The following is a 13,596-nucleotide window of genomic DNA, read 5'->3' as shown; positions in this document are numbered from 1 at the left end:
TCATTCATTTTAGTTGTTTTGCTAAGAGGTTGTTGCATGTGGCCATTGTGTATGGCCTATCATGATTTTGTAGCAGTGTACTGTTCACTTATTTATTTGGACTTTGGGGGGGGCAGATGTGAGTGTCATGTTCATAGGTTCATAGGTAGGTGCTAGGCTATAAGCCCTAGGGCCTATACAAGCCTAGCCATAATGATTCCCTAGCTATTGCTTCCCACAAATTATTTACTTTCCTGGACCCCTGTCTAGCAGGGCTACTGATGTGATCCCCAGGGTGAATTTCCTATCTCCCATCCAATCGTCAAGGTTACTCTTGAAGAGGGCAATTGAGGCACTCTGCCTGACAAGTATGGGCAGCCTATTCCAGGTTTGGGGAGTCTCTGGGTCAGGAACCTGTCCCCCCAGCATGTTCTATTCATTGTGATGACAAGGTTAAGTATGTATGTCTGGCCATTGTTAACAGACTGTCATGGTTGTGTGCACATATCATGTGCACATGTTATTTGGGTTGTGGATGGAGGGGGTGGATGTAAGTGTTATGGCTCTTTCTTTATCTGACTGTGCATGCTGCTCCAGTTTTTGCTGATCTATTGGCTGTATGTGTTTGTAGGGGCAAACTGAGACATGTCCTGTACCAAGGTCAGAATTCAGACAACACTGAGAATTGGGACTGTATATCTAGGGCTAGTGTATGAGTGCAAACAATGATGTATTTGTTCACACAGTCCGTATACTCTACTGTTCACACAACTTACCGGTATGTGACTGTGACTGTGGTGATATTGGTTGTGGGTATGCACTTTCACACTGGTGTCTGTCACTGCTGTTACATCCCTGTAGTGCCTGATATATTTGCAAATACACGTACAATTACCCATAGCTGATTCAGTACTTACGTATTATCGCAAACAGATTTTTGCAGGCGCGGAATTCGGAAATATTCAGCTGAAACCAGGCTATGAACAACTGTAAGGTGTTACTGAAAGTCCTTATTGCAATCAAAAACTTTTCATTACCTTCAGAAAGACAAAATAATTTTGAAATCCTCTCCCTGATTTGCATGCATTACAGATTCATGCTGTAATTGTCATGGCTGCTATCGTACTGACAGATGGAATCTGTAAGTACTGATTTCTCCTCTTTCGACAATGGGTCTAACAGCAAGAAAGTAAGTAAGCAAGTTTTCCTTAGCCAGAAATCAACAGCGACAGCATAGTCTTACATAGCTTTAGTTCAGGAGAAATAATTTTTGATTATGTTAAAGTGACATTTGTTAACCGGATTACTCCAAGTGGGTATAGAGTAAACTGTTTCTCAGCGGAGAACTGAGGAGAAAAGCTCCACCAAACTGTCAGTCACATACATTACATTTAAATAAATACAGGAAAACAAGGTAACCCCAATAACCAGCTCGATCAAAACTGTAATGAGCTGTGCTTGTATTTATGGGAATGATTATGCTGACTTACATTGTTTGTTGGGTGCAGCAGTTAACATGTAATATAACAGTCCATAATGACAGGTGCTTCGTGCATGTCTTGCATTAGAAAGCATATTGCTGCCAGCTTAGTAACATCATGTAATTCATAATTTTTTCGGCGGTTTAAAACATTTGCAGGCATGTACAGTCAGTAATGCTGAAATAAGCAGCTATACAGGTTTACTTCACAAAAAGTAAGTCAGCTGGTGCTCTACTTTTCGGAATTACATGATGTTACAAACCTGGTTGCAATAATACGTAAGTACCGCAAATTCCCTAATTCAATTACTTGTGATATTTCACTAAATATATGTTAGAGCACAGAGGAGGGTGTTACTACTGCAACTGTGTTAGCTTATTTATGCCAGTACTTCAGATACATCCCCATTTTCAGGACTTCCATCCACCACTTTGTCAGCCTTGGTCTACATTCATTGCAGTAAGGGGTTCTGAGAATACCTGTCAACTGGCTGGATTGTTTCAGGATGTCTAGGTTTATTGCTCATATTTCTGGTCTGTTTTACTGATTATTCTCATTTCTCTGGTAAATCACTATGATGATATGATTGTTGTCAAAAAATGAGGGCATACATTTTATTTACCTGCCTCACATCCATCAGAAAATGTATGCTTAAACAAACTGTGTCACTCTGTCAATAAGAGTACAAGGGGACAATGACCTCTTCCTTCATGGATACTAATGCGTTAGTACTGCGATGTGCCACATAGAAGGACCTTCTTACCACAGTGGGAATGTAGTGGTCAAAAGAGACATTGCTGTCAACCTGTGTACCCAGATTTCTTATAATTCCTTCTTTGTTCAGGGGACTACCATCGATGTCATAATTCATGAGAACAGAGTTTTCCCAAAAGGGGATAACAACACATTTTCTGACATTGAGCATAAGGCCATGGCTCTGACACCAGTCATTGGTCTCAGTGTGGCCTTTCAGTAGGATGCCAACATCACTTGGGTAGTTAATAATAGCTCCCAACTTGCAATTGTCTGCAAAAAGTGTCAGCCAGAGTCCCTTCATGTTGGCATATAATTCAGAGAAGTTGATACCAGACATGAGAGGACCCAGGACATAACCCTGTGGGACTCCACTTATGACTGCTCAGCAGTGTGACTTGGAGTCAGTTATTTCCACACTGTGAGCCCTATCTGTGACCCATTTTGAAACCCACCTAGTGATATAGGGGTTGATCCCTAACTTAGTGAGTTTTTGTATTATGCCTGAGTGGGGAATGTTATCAAAGGCTTTGGCCAGATCAAGGTAGGCTGTATGTGCCACCTTGCCTTCATCCACAGCTCAGGTGACTGACTCCAAGAAGTTGACCAGGTTGATTGAGCAGGTATGACCTACCCTTCACAAAAGTAAACTATGTGGGATCCTGAGTCTGCAGATTCCCATATCCCTGTTTATTAGGTGCATAATGATGCATTCTATAACTTTGCATAACAGACTTGTCAGGCAGTTTGGGCGGTAGTTCCCAGGGTCTGTAGTTGCACCTCATTTGTGGAGAGTGCACAATTCAGTAAGGACAATGCCCGAGGTGAGGCTGTGCTTGAACAGGGCACACAGGTGAGGTGCCAGGTCACTCTGTAGTTCATGTAAAACACAGTCAGGGATATTGTCAGATCCCATGGAAGCTGTATTCTTGGCCTTGGACAGTGGTGTTTTAACCTGTGCAGCAGTAATACTGGGTGCCTGGCAGTGTACTGGTATTGTGATTGGTCCTTTGGGGGAGAGAAGGGTAAAGTCTGCTCTCAATATGTCAGCAAGTATATTGGCAATATTTGTTGGCTCAGTCTAGGAGGTACCATCATCTAGTAGCTCAGAGCAAATCTTGGTATTGCCATGGAGATTCTTTGCATAACTGTATGAGGTCTTGTGGTTGTTTTTACTATGTGCTCTAATTCTGTTTTCACAGCTAACTTTGTAGTATTTGATGAGGGATCTCACCTTTTAACTGACGCTGATATGTTTTTTTTTCCAGTCTTGGGACTTCACCTTATTCCATATCAGTTCCCTCCTTCTGTTGTACAGTTTCTTTATGGGTGGGGACCATAAGATTGGCTTCCTTTTTTTGGAGGTGAGGGTCTTGTTTTTATTGGGTATGGCAGTATCCATGCATTTGTGTACGTTTTCATAATGCATCGTTGTTTGATTCAGCAATCATGCAACTAGTGTCCATTTGCATGGCTGCAATGAGGTTACCCACTTTTGTTTTTAGGAGGCCATAGTTAGCTTTGGAAAGGCTTTTCATGGTGGTTACCTGTGCAGGGAGGGAGGATGGCTGTGGATTTCGAAAGGTGATTACTTTGTGGTTAGATATAAAAAGGGAGGAGTTGACTATTAGTGTACAGCAATAGTCGCCCATGTTAGTAAGGACCAGGTCAATGTGATGGGCATGTGCATCGCTACATGAGTAGCTTTCCCTGTTAATAGTAGTGCAGTTGAAGTCAACCAGTATGAGACTGTTAGGTTGGACATTGATATTCTCCAGGGTGTTTAGGGAAATGGAGTGTGGGTCTTGGGACATGTTTGGGGACCAATAGCAGGCTACAACCTGAATCACTGTCTTACCCAATGTTAGCTACACCTGCAGGATGCATAATGTTGGTCTATCACTCTGGAGATGTGTGCATCCTTTATAAATATGGAAATGCCACCACCTTTGGAGCTTCAGTCAAAGTTCTGCAGGCAAAAGAAGTGGAATGAGTTATAGGCTGATAGTGCAGGGATGCATTCTGCTACCATTAACCAGGTCTCTGTTACAGCACAAATGTCATTGTTCCCTAAGGACGACTTCCAGTGAGTGCATTTTAAGATTTAGACATCTAGGGTGCAGCAGCATGACCCTCAGATTGCATGTGTTTGTAGCTGTCATATATTTATGCATGTATGTGTGTGTGTGTGTGTGTGTGTGTGTGTGTGTGTGTGTGTGTGTGTGTGTGTGTGTGTGTGTGTGTGTATATATATATATATATATATATATATATATATATATTCTATATATATATATAAATATATTGTGTATGCATATATGTAGATATAAATTTTGATGTATCTCTCTCTCTCTCTCTCTCTCTTTCTATATATATATATATATATATATATATATATATATATATATATATATATATATATATATATATATATAGAACCTGACTGACTCTACAGACTCCTTTCCCTACTGTTGTATGACTGTACTAAGTGATATGTTTGGAAAATCATCATCAATTTACAGAAGTCAGATGGTGTAATGGTACATTACTTTGATTGTAGATTACAGGGCCCAGGGTTCAAGAATTGGCAGAAGAGTTGCTGCTGGGGAGGAAGGGATAAGGGAAATAATTAAAAGAGGTCCTTAGTTTGGGCCCATTGACCCACATTTTGACAGCCTTTGGACAGATTTGTTGCAATTAGAGGTTCAGAGTATGGATCTGATGTCCGACTGCACACTAAATATATATATATATATATATTTATATATATATATATATATATATATATATATATATATATATATATATATATAAGTGTGTGTGTACATATTCTGATGTATGTATATCTTTATATATATATATATATATATATATATATATATATCTATATATCTATATATATATATATATATATATATATATATATATATATATATATATATATATATATATATATATATATATATATATATATATATATATATATATATATATATATATATATATATATATATATATATATATATCTATGTATATATATATATATATATATATACATAGATAAATATATACATATATATATATATATATAAATAGGTATAGATATATATAGATATTTATCTATATATATATATATACACACACATATATATATATATATATATATATATATATATATATATATATATATGCATTTATGCATCCCCATACACATATACACTTATATATATATATATATATATATATGTACAAAACTTAGCTAATGTTAACAAACCTTTTCCCTACTGTTGAATGACTCTACTGAATGATATGTTTGAAAAAACATCAGCCATATCTACAGCTCAGATGCCTTAGTGGTAAATTGCTATGGTGTGCAGAGTCCTGAGCTCAAGACTTGCAACACTTATTATTTTGTTGCTGGGAAGAACAAGGGCTGTTGGATACCGGGTGATTAAGGCACTTTTAAGCAGTTGGAAGTGAGTTTGCGTGGGTTTGCGCAGCAGTAAGCAATGTTAACTTCCAGTTAACTAGGTTGACAGAAGCCTTAAAAGTGCTTCATCTGTATAGGCATCACTTAGTACCACGCAAACAGGCTTATTCCCACTTACTACTGCTTACTTCCGCTTATTCCCACACTAATTTTTTTAAAAGAAAAGAAAAAAGGGTGATATGAAAGTGGTGAAAAAGGGGGCATGAAGACGGAAAAACAATATGATAGATAGCTAGGGATCTGCAGGATGAGTTTAGGGAAGGTCCAAAGCTGTCCATTTCTTTTCAGCAACAGCTGTGCATATATACTGAATTTGGAGGTAAATATGGACACTCAAACCCTCTGAGAGAGGGGTGAGGACAACAATAATGTGTTGTGAAGCCAGTTAGACCAGATTACCTATGTCCAGTGGACACATGTACGAAATGGACAGCTGGGTATGGGCAGACATTTGTTTTTGGGAACAGATTGCCTTTTTTTTCTGTGGTGAGAGTGGGATGTTGGGGAAGGATAACAGGTATATTTTGAGAGATAGGTTGGGTAGGAAGACAGACAAGACTGACAAGACAGCAAACCCATTGTACAGGGAGAGCTGTTTTGTTATCGGAAGCCAACTAGCCCCCAAATGGATACAGTGGGACTGAGGTCCCCACCCATGGGCAGTCACCACTGCACCTTCATGGCCTCAAAGGTGACTGGGCTGTGGGTTGAGCAGGATGGGCAGGCTAAACCTCTAAATGCCTTCAAGCTGGTGTATCAGACCTCCCAATTCTTTGCAGAGCTTGCTATGCACCAGACCCTGGATCTGGCTTTGGGGTGACAGGATCCTGTCTGCACCTGCACCCAGGAGGGGGATGAGCTCCATCCCCTGAGGTGGTTCCACCCAAAGGTGGTGCAGGACTAGCAAACAATGAGGTCCTGGGGTCAGTTACAGATGTGCTGGGGCCTGGTGCCATGGCCAGATGAGACGGAAGTGGTAGATCCACTGGGATCGGCCTATCCCAGATATGCTATGATGTTGCAGTTTTAGAACATATTTTGGTTAGTAATGGTAAACACATTCCAGGATTAGTTATAACAGCATGCATGACTATTCCCATAACCCAAAACAACAGATTTAGAACATTTGCATAGCAAACAGAACACATGCATATATGGAACCACATTGGGCATTACACCAGCATGCAGGTTACATTGATAGCAACAGGCCACCAATGATAGTATTTGAAAAGGAAACATTAACTGGAAAATACTTCAACATTTGTAGAAAAATGGGACACATGTCCCAATACTAGGTTTGGTGGAAAACATACCCATTCATTTATGTGTTTAGATTATTGGTGAAGATAAGGTGAGGGAGAGAGAGAGAGAGAGATGTCAATTAACAAATGTAGATTCCTGCAGTGATCACAGCTTTAATGATCATTGATCTTATCATTACTCTACAGGTATTATTACAACAACCTATAGCCTTGGGTTGGCCAGTGATATGTTTGTACACAGTGTATAATTACAGTATTCTTATAGCTACTTTATACCTTCTCTTACCTGGATGACCTGTGGAGGAAATTTCTGTGAACACTACCTGTCTGTTTCTACCCATATTCACATAATCTGGGTTAGATATGTGCACTCATACTGTGCTACTGCCATACTCTGCCTTGATTTCTATCGGTCACCCTGGCTGTTGGCAGCAAGGACCAGTAGCTGTGACAGCATGACACTTTTGAGCATTTCTTGGGGGAGACCACTTTGTGTATGTGCTTATCTTCCTGTCATTTGCAGCTTTGGTGTTGGACCGTGGGAGTTGAACACAGTATAACTACAGCCTTCGCATAGCTACTGTATACATTATCTTACCTGGAAGACTTGTGGGAAAAATTTCAGTTAATACTACCTGACTGTTTCTAAACATATTTATAAAATCCTACTGAAATTATGCATACAGCTTACTACCACTCCCGGGATTCATATAGTGGTTGTTTCTGCAAAAAAATACAACAAGTTTGTGTTTCATCAGAACAAGCTATTGAGAAACTGCTGTCTCTTCCTTCAATGTTTTCTGTCTAATTCTCTCTTGCTTGTATAATGTGACATTGAAATTACACCATTCTTATACACACATTCCTATGCATACCTTTTGACATAGCACCATGTGGAAAACAGTGGTTAACACAGCATTACTATTCAAATATCAGATCTTGGAGAATGAAACATTTCATATCAGTTAATCTTGTGTCTTACAGAAGCACTAACTTTGTCAGAAGAAACTTGATTGTTTAATGCTTTCAGAGCTATAAATGCTGTGCATAACCTGTGCATATTTCAATTCATACAATACCAGAGTAAACACAACCAGTCCAGGGTTTTGAATTTTATTGACAGGAAGTTACAGTTTTATTTATATATAACCTGTATGAGACTATTACTGGAATACTGTCTGGTTTATTCAGTATAAAGCAAACCCATTTTTAATATGCAAGGTGACAGTTTACTCCTTTATATTTATTCGGTATGAATACTACAAGCTAGAGTATTGATCACCAGCCTTGAGATGCAGCCTTTACAACCTGCTTGCATGGGCTTCCTGGTACACAGCCCACTCAGTTGGAGCTGCAAAGAAGATAGAGAAACATTTATGCATACCTATCCATCACATACAAAGGCTGGACTTTGGAAAACAGTTATTGATATGGATACTTACACACGCCTGGAACATCATTTCTCTGCCATGCTTCTTGGACACACAGGTCCAAGAGCTCCCTCTCCCTCCGTTTCAAGTCGGCATAGTGGTGTCAGACTTGTTCACCAGCCCAAGCAATGCCAGTAGCACTAGTGAGATCATGGGCAAGACATTGCCAGGCCTCCACTTTGTATTGGGAGTCCTGGTACTGGTCCTGCAGCAGCCTCACATCATGGTTCTTAATAAGGAGTCCTACCATGACCTTGGATTCCTGTGTACCCCAGCACTGTGCCCAAAAGCACATACCCTCTCCAACACCAGCCATACTGTCTACAGTGTAAAGCTACAACTGGTTATGAGCTGCATTCCCATCTGCAAGGTTTAGATATGGCCGATTTCCTACCCTTTGCTGTGATTGGATGGTTTTGAATATGCTAAGCTAAGCAAAGCACCGTGCAAACCTGCTTAGCTGGTTTGAGCACTGGTTAGAGAGGTAGATGCTAAGCATTGCTTACCAGAGCACAAATCTGCTTAGATACACTTGTTCTTGCCTAGAATGTACGTATAAGCAATGCTTATTCTGGCTAAGCTGAGCACAAGTTAGCATGGTTCAGCTTTCCTTTTACAGACTATCAGTGTTGGGGGGTTGATTTCTCATAAATGCCAAATTATAATATGCATGTTTACCTTCCATTACATCCCCCTGTGCTTTCATCACAATGCATTCTTTTGTGGTTATGCTGTATGGGACACTTGTGTTTATATGGGGGTTTCACATCTGAACTAAACTGACACCTCACATTTGGACCTGCTACACTATCCTGGTTAACAAATATATATATATATATATATATATATATATATATATATATATATATATATATATATATATATATTATTCACTACCTACTGATAACAAAATATATTTTCATGCTTTTTTAACAGATAAAAATGAATGGACTGAATGGGGACTTGGACCGTGAATGCCTGCTTGCTAAGCAAAAGCTCTAACCATTACGCTATTTCACTTTACAGTGTTTTGGCTGTATATTTCTATTTAGCTCACTGGGATGTGTAAGCTAGGCTGAGCATAGCTGCACAACACGCACTCCAGCTCAGATACGCTTAAACTTTATTGTGGACAGAAAACAAAATTACATATGTGTTTTATTTTATTTACTGTGGGGGTTTGCACATTGCTTTCTGCACCATTATCATTTTGGCCTGTTCCTCTTTTTTCTTGGCAAGTCGCTGAGATGATCTCAGGATTGAAGTCACTAAATAATGACATAACATTTGAGTTTCAGACTTCAAATCCTTCAGAATGTTAAAACAAACCCAGTTACTCTCTAACAACTTAGTTTTTTTTTGTTAAGCTTTGTCCAGATTTCTGGCATTAAGAGGTTGAGAGGTATGCAGATCTGGAATTCTGTGAAAATCTGTGCTGTTAACAGGTACAGTGTGCATTTGCACACATTTCCTGCTTCTGCAGGATGATGATGTGCCATACGGTGCTTTAGCAATACAGCTGCTGTGTCACAGAAGCTGTGACACATCCCCTGTATTGATTTCCTATTTGCCGGTTTTATTTCAGTGTCCGTGGACACTGAAATTATTTATTTTACATTTCAGTGTCCACGGACACTGAAATACTGGCATAATATTTGAGCTACTTTCTAATATTATGCCAGTACAGCTTAGAAAGTGCTGCATGGCACTTTCTGAGTGCAGGGGGCGTGTTTAGTGTCTGTGCACTGCAGAGACATGACCCCTGCACTTGCACACAGAACCATGCCCGTATTAGTGCACAGTAGCGCGCCTTCATGAATATGCAAGGTGTGCTGCCGTGCTGCCATGCTGCATGGGAATGGTCCCTTCTGGGCAAGAATAAGCTATGGCTATGGCATCTTCTATAAGTTAATGCCCAAAATACATGTAGGCCAGAGTTCTAATGTAGCACACACCAGATTTTATTAATGCTTGTCCACTCACTTTTAAAAACTAAAGAACAATCTAAAGATAATTTTAAATAATAACAATGTATAGCACTAGAGATCATATGAATTATATTTGTGATTGAGGGTGTACTGATAATTATGTTTCTGTACTTAAAAGTGTCTTTTCTGGCTTGTGATGGACTTCATACTTCAATGATACTCATATACGTATGAATTTATAAACCAAGACCATGTCAGGCCAGGCACACATGGTTAACTACACACTTTAGCATGTGTTTATTTAATTAATGAGCATGTCTGACAAGCACTTATTCTGTGGCAAGGATGAAAAAACCCACCTCTCTGGAAGAATCTGATAAAATAATTTCACAATAGTCAAAAAGGAAGCAGTATCCAACACAGGTTTTTACTGACTGAGTGCTTTTGTTCTTTTATTTAATGAGACCTTCATCAGAGTTAAAAACCATGTACAAACTGGAGTGTTAAAAACAGTGTCATATAATCACATGATTCAATCTAACCAATGATACTAATGCAGCATCTTGCTAATTTTCACAAAGAGACAGTGAACCAAACAATTATTAAAAGACACAATGTGTATTTAAAATACAAAATGTAATCTGATGGTATATGTTTTGTCTATTGCACATAATTTTGCATGCCATGTTGTACAAATAACGTTTATCAGTGTGTACAACCATAATTAATTTGTCAGGTCATAAAATGTATACATCTTATACATGTTTGCAAAGTTAACGCAACTAACAGGTACATCAGCAACCAAACCAAAAACTAATGTCAGGTGTCACATTACCCTTCCTAGTTCATTAAATACCTTCCTTTCTGTTTTGCAATTTTGTTCTCTGCTTAACACTGTACAAATACTGCTGGTATGCTTGTTCGGGTTTGCACACTAGCCATAAAATGTGATAACATGAAATGACAGGAAAACACTCTAACGGTTGCTGTTTGACCTGTACAGATATGGCATGAGTTAGAAGGTAAGGTGAATGTGTACTGGGTACCTCAAGGTGATGTAGCACATCCCACATGTGTCTGTAGAGGCCGTTATGGAATAGACCCTGGACCTTACCTCAGGGGACAGGAGCATGTCTGTGTGCACCCCCAAGGGGGGGCAACATCCCCTGGGTTGGTTCCCCCTGACGGTATTGTTGGACCAGTACATGAGGAGGCCCCATAGTGGGTCACACATGTGATGTGGCCTGGTAACATGGGCAGCTGAGTTTGGAGAGGTGGTTCTGCTGGCCAATAGTACATATACATGCTATTGTGTCACTGTTATAGAACATATGTTGGTAGTAATAGTCTACACAATCCCAGAACATGTCCAACAGCATGCATAGATAACCCCAATAGCACAGAATGTCAGATGTGCAGCAAACACATAGTAAGCATACCACAGGCATATATAGAACCATTGTGGACCTGACAATGGCATGCAGGTGAATAATCTGTAACAGGCCAGCAATGATAGTGTAAAGAGAGAACATGGCTACAAACACATTTCACAAAGCATGGTACAGTACAATATCTGCCCCACTGGTAGGTATGCTGTAGCCATACCTATTGAGTTGTGTGTACAGTTTGTTGTCACCGATATGGTGGGGGGGGTGACAGTGATGTGCATTAAGAACTGTGGTAGCCTTGCTGTATGACTTGCTTACACCTGTTTCCATCTTTATGTCTTTCAGGCACGATGTCCCATGAAAGGCTGCCAGCCTACACAGCAGCTGCAAATGAAATCCTGCTGAATGGCCTCATACAGCTCTATGCAATCTTGTTTGGCTGGGCCACCCATGATCAGCAGGAGCAGACCGCCCTGTGGAATGACCTAGTCCACAGGTTCAATGATGTCGGACTGCACAACTGCAGTTATGAGCTGTTCCAGCATCATTGTTCTGACCTGCTTCGCAATGTCCGTTGGCATGTTGCTGCAGTCCGGGGGGGGGGGAATCATCTGACTATGGGGGGTCATGCCATCCATCTCCCCTGACATGTGTGGAGCAGCTCCTAGCCAGCCTCGTGGCACCTGCCCATCCACACAGCCGGCAACTGGCAGATGCATTTGTGGAGGTTGGTGCCACCCATTGTGCAGATAAGGCCACAGGGCACAACAGTAGACAACTGTTGCATATACACCTGCATCAGTACAGGTAGATCATGCATATCTGACATGTCATAGATATATTTTGTTGCTGCATAGTAGTGATAAACAGATGTGCATATGTGGTAGTATTGTGGACATGCACTGTTGATGTATTGTAATGCTGCACCCACTCTATAGCAATGCCACAGGTGTGGCCACTGACTTTGCATTTCTCATCCTCTTATGTAGGTCCCTCTGGGATACCACCAAGGCAGCAGCCTGTAGCTGTTGAGTATGGTTTATGTAGATGCTTGCCAATACACTGGGCATGTAATGGCAATGGTGCATTTCATGCACACATCTAACACACCTACCAGAACGCATGCTGTACATGTACATGTATTGTTGCTGTTAAATGCACGGCATTACAGGGGTGACCATGATGGGGTATTGGAAGAGTATGTCAGACACCTGCATGATTACTAACATCATGCCATTGCGGAATGTGTCCACAGGGAGCAACATAATGGTGGGAGACATGGCCTACAGTAGGGACATGTTTGAAACAACACCCATATACAGTGCAACACCAGTATATACACCTGTAAGGATGATGTCAACTGCTGCAGAGTTACACTATGGCATAAGGCATTACTGTGGTCCACATTATCAGCTGGGACTAGGCTGTAACATGTGGTGTTCAGTGTATGGAACACTGCAAATTGACACACATGTGTAGGGCTTACTTGTCAAGCATCTGCATAAAGGCTGAAGAGGGGGGTGTCATCATGGCACGTCAGTGCACTGCAGCAGGGATCCTAAGGATGCTATGAATGGCTGTGTCTGCACATAGTCAGATTCAGGAACTGTAGTAGATGTAATCCTACCCCCACAGCAATAGTGAAGGCAGTGTGTGAACACCAAGGGATGTGCACATGAGTAGACCTAGCAGTCATGCAGATTAGGGGAACATGTGTAGGCCAGACTAAACATACACTGGCAAATGCAGATGGCCCATGCTAGTACACTCCTGCCAGGAGTAGTGACTGCTGTAGTACACATAACAGGAGGTGCAACATACCGTCATGATAAGGGTGTGCACACATATGCACACACAGAGTGTATACATCACAGTCAGCATCCGC

The sequence above is a fragment of the Protopterus annectens genome, chromosome 5.part0 (assembly GCF_019279795.1).
Source record: "Protopterus annectens isolate FY-2018-M chromosome 5.part0, PAN1.0, whole genome shotgun sequence".
In the NCBI taxonomy this organism is placed as follows: Eukaryota; Metazoa; Chordata; order Ceratodontiformes; family Protopteridae; genus Protopterus; species Protopterus annectens.
This window is presented reverse-complemented; position numbering follows the sequence as displayed.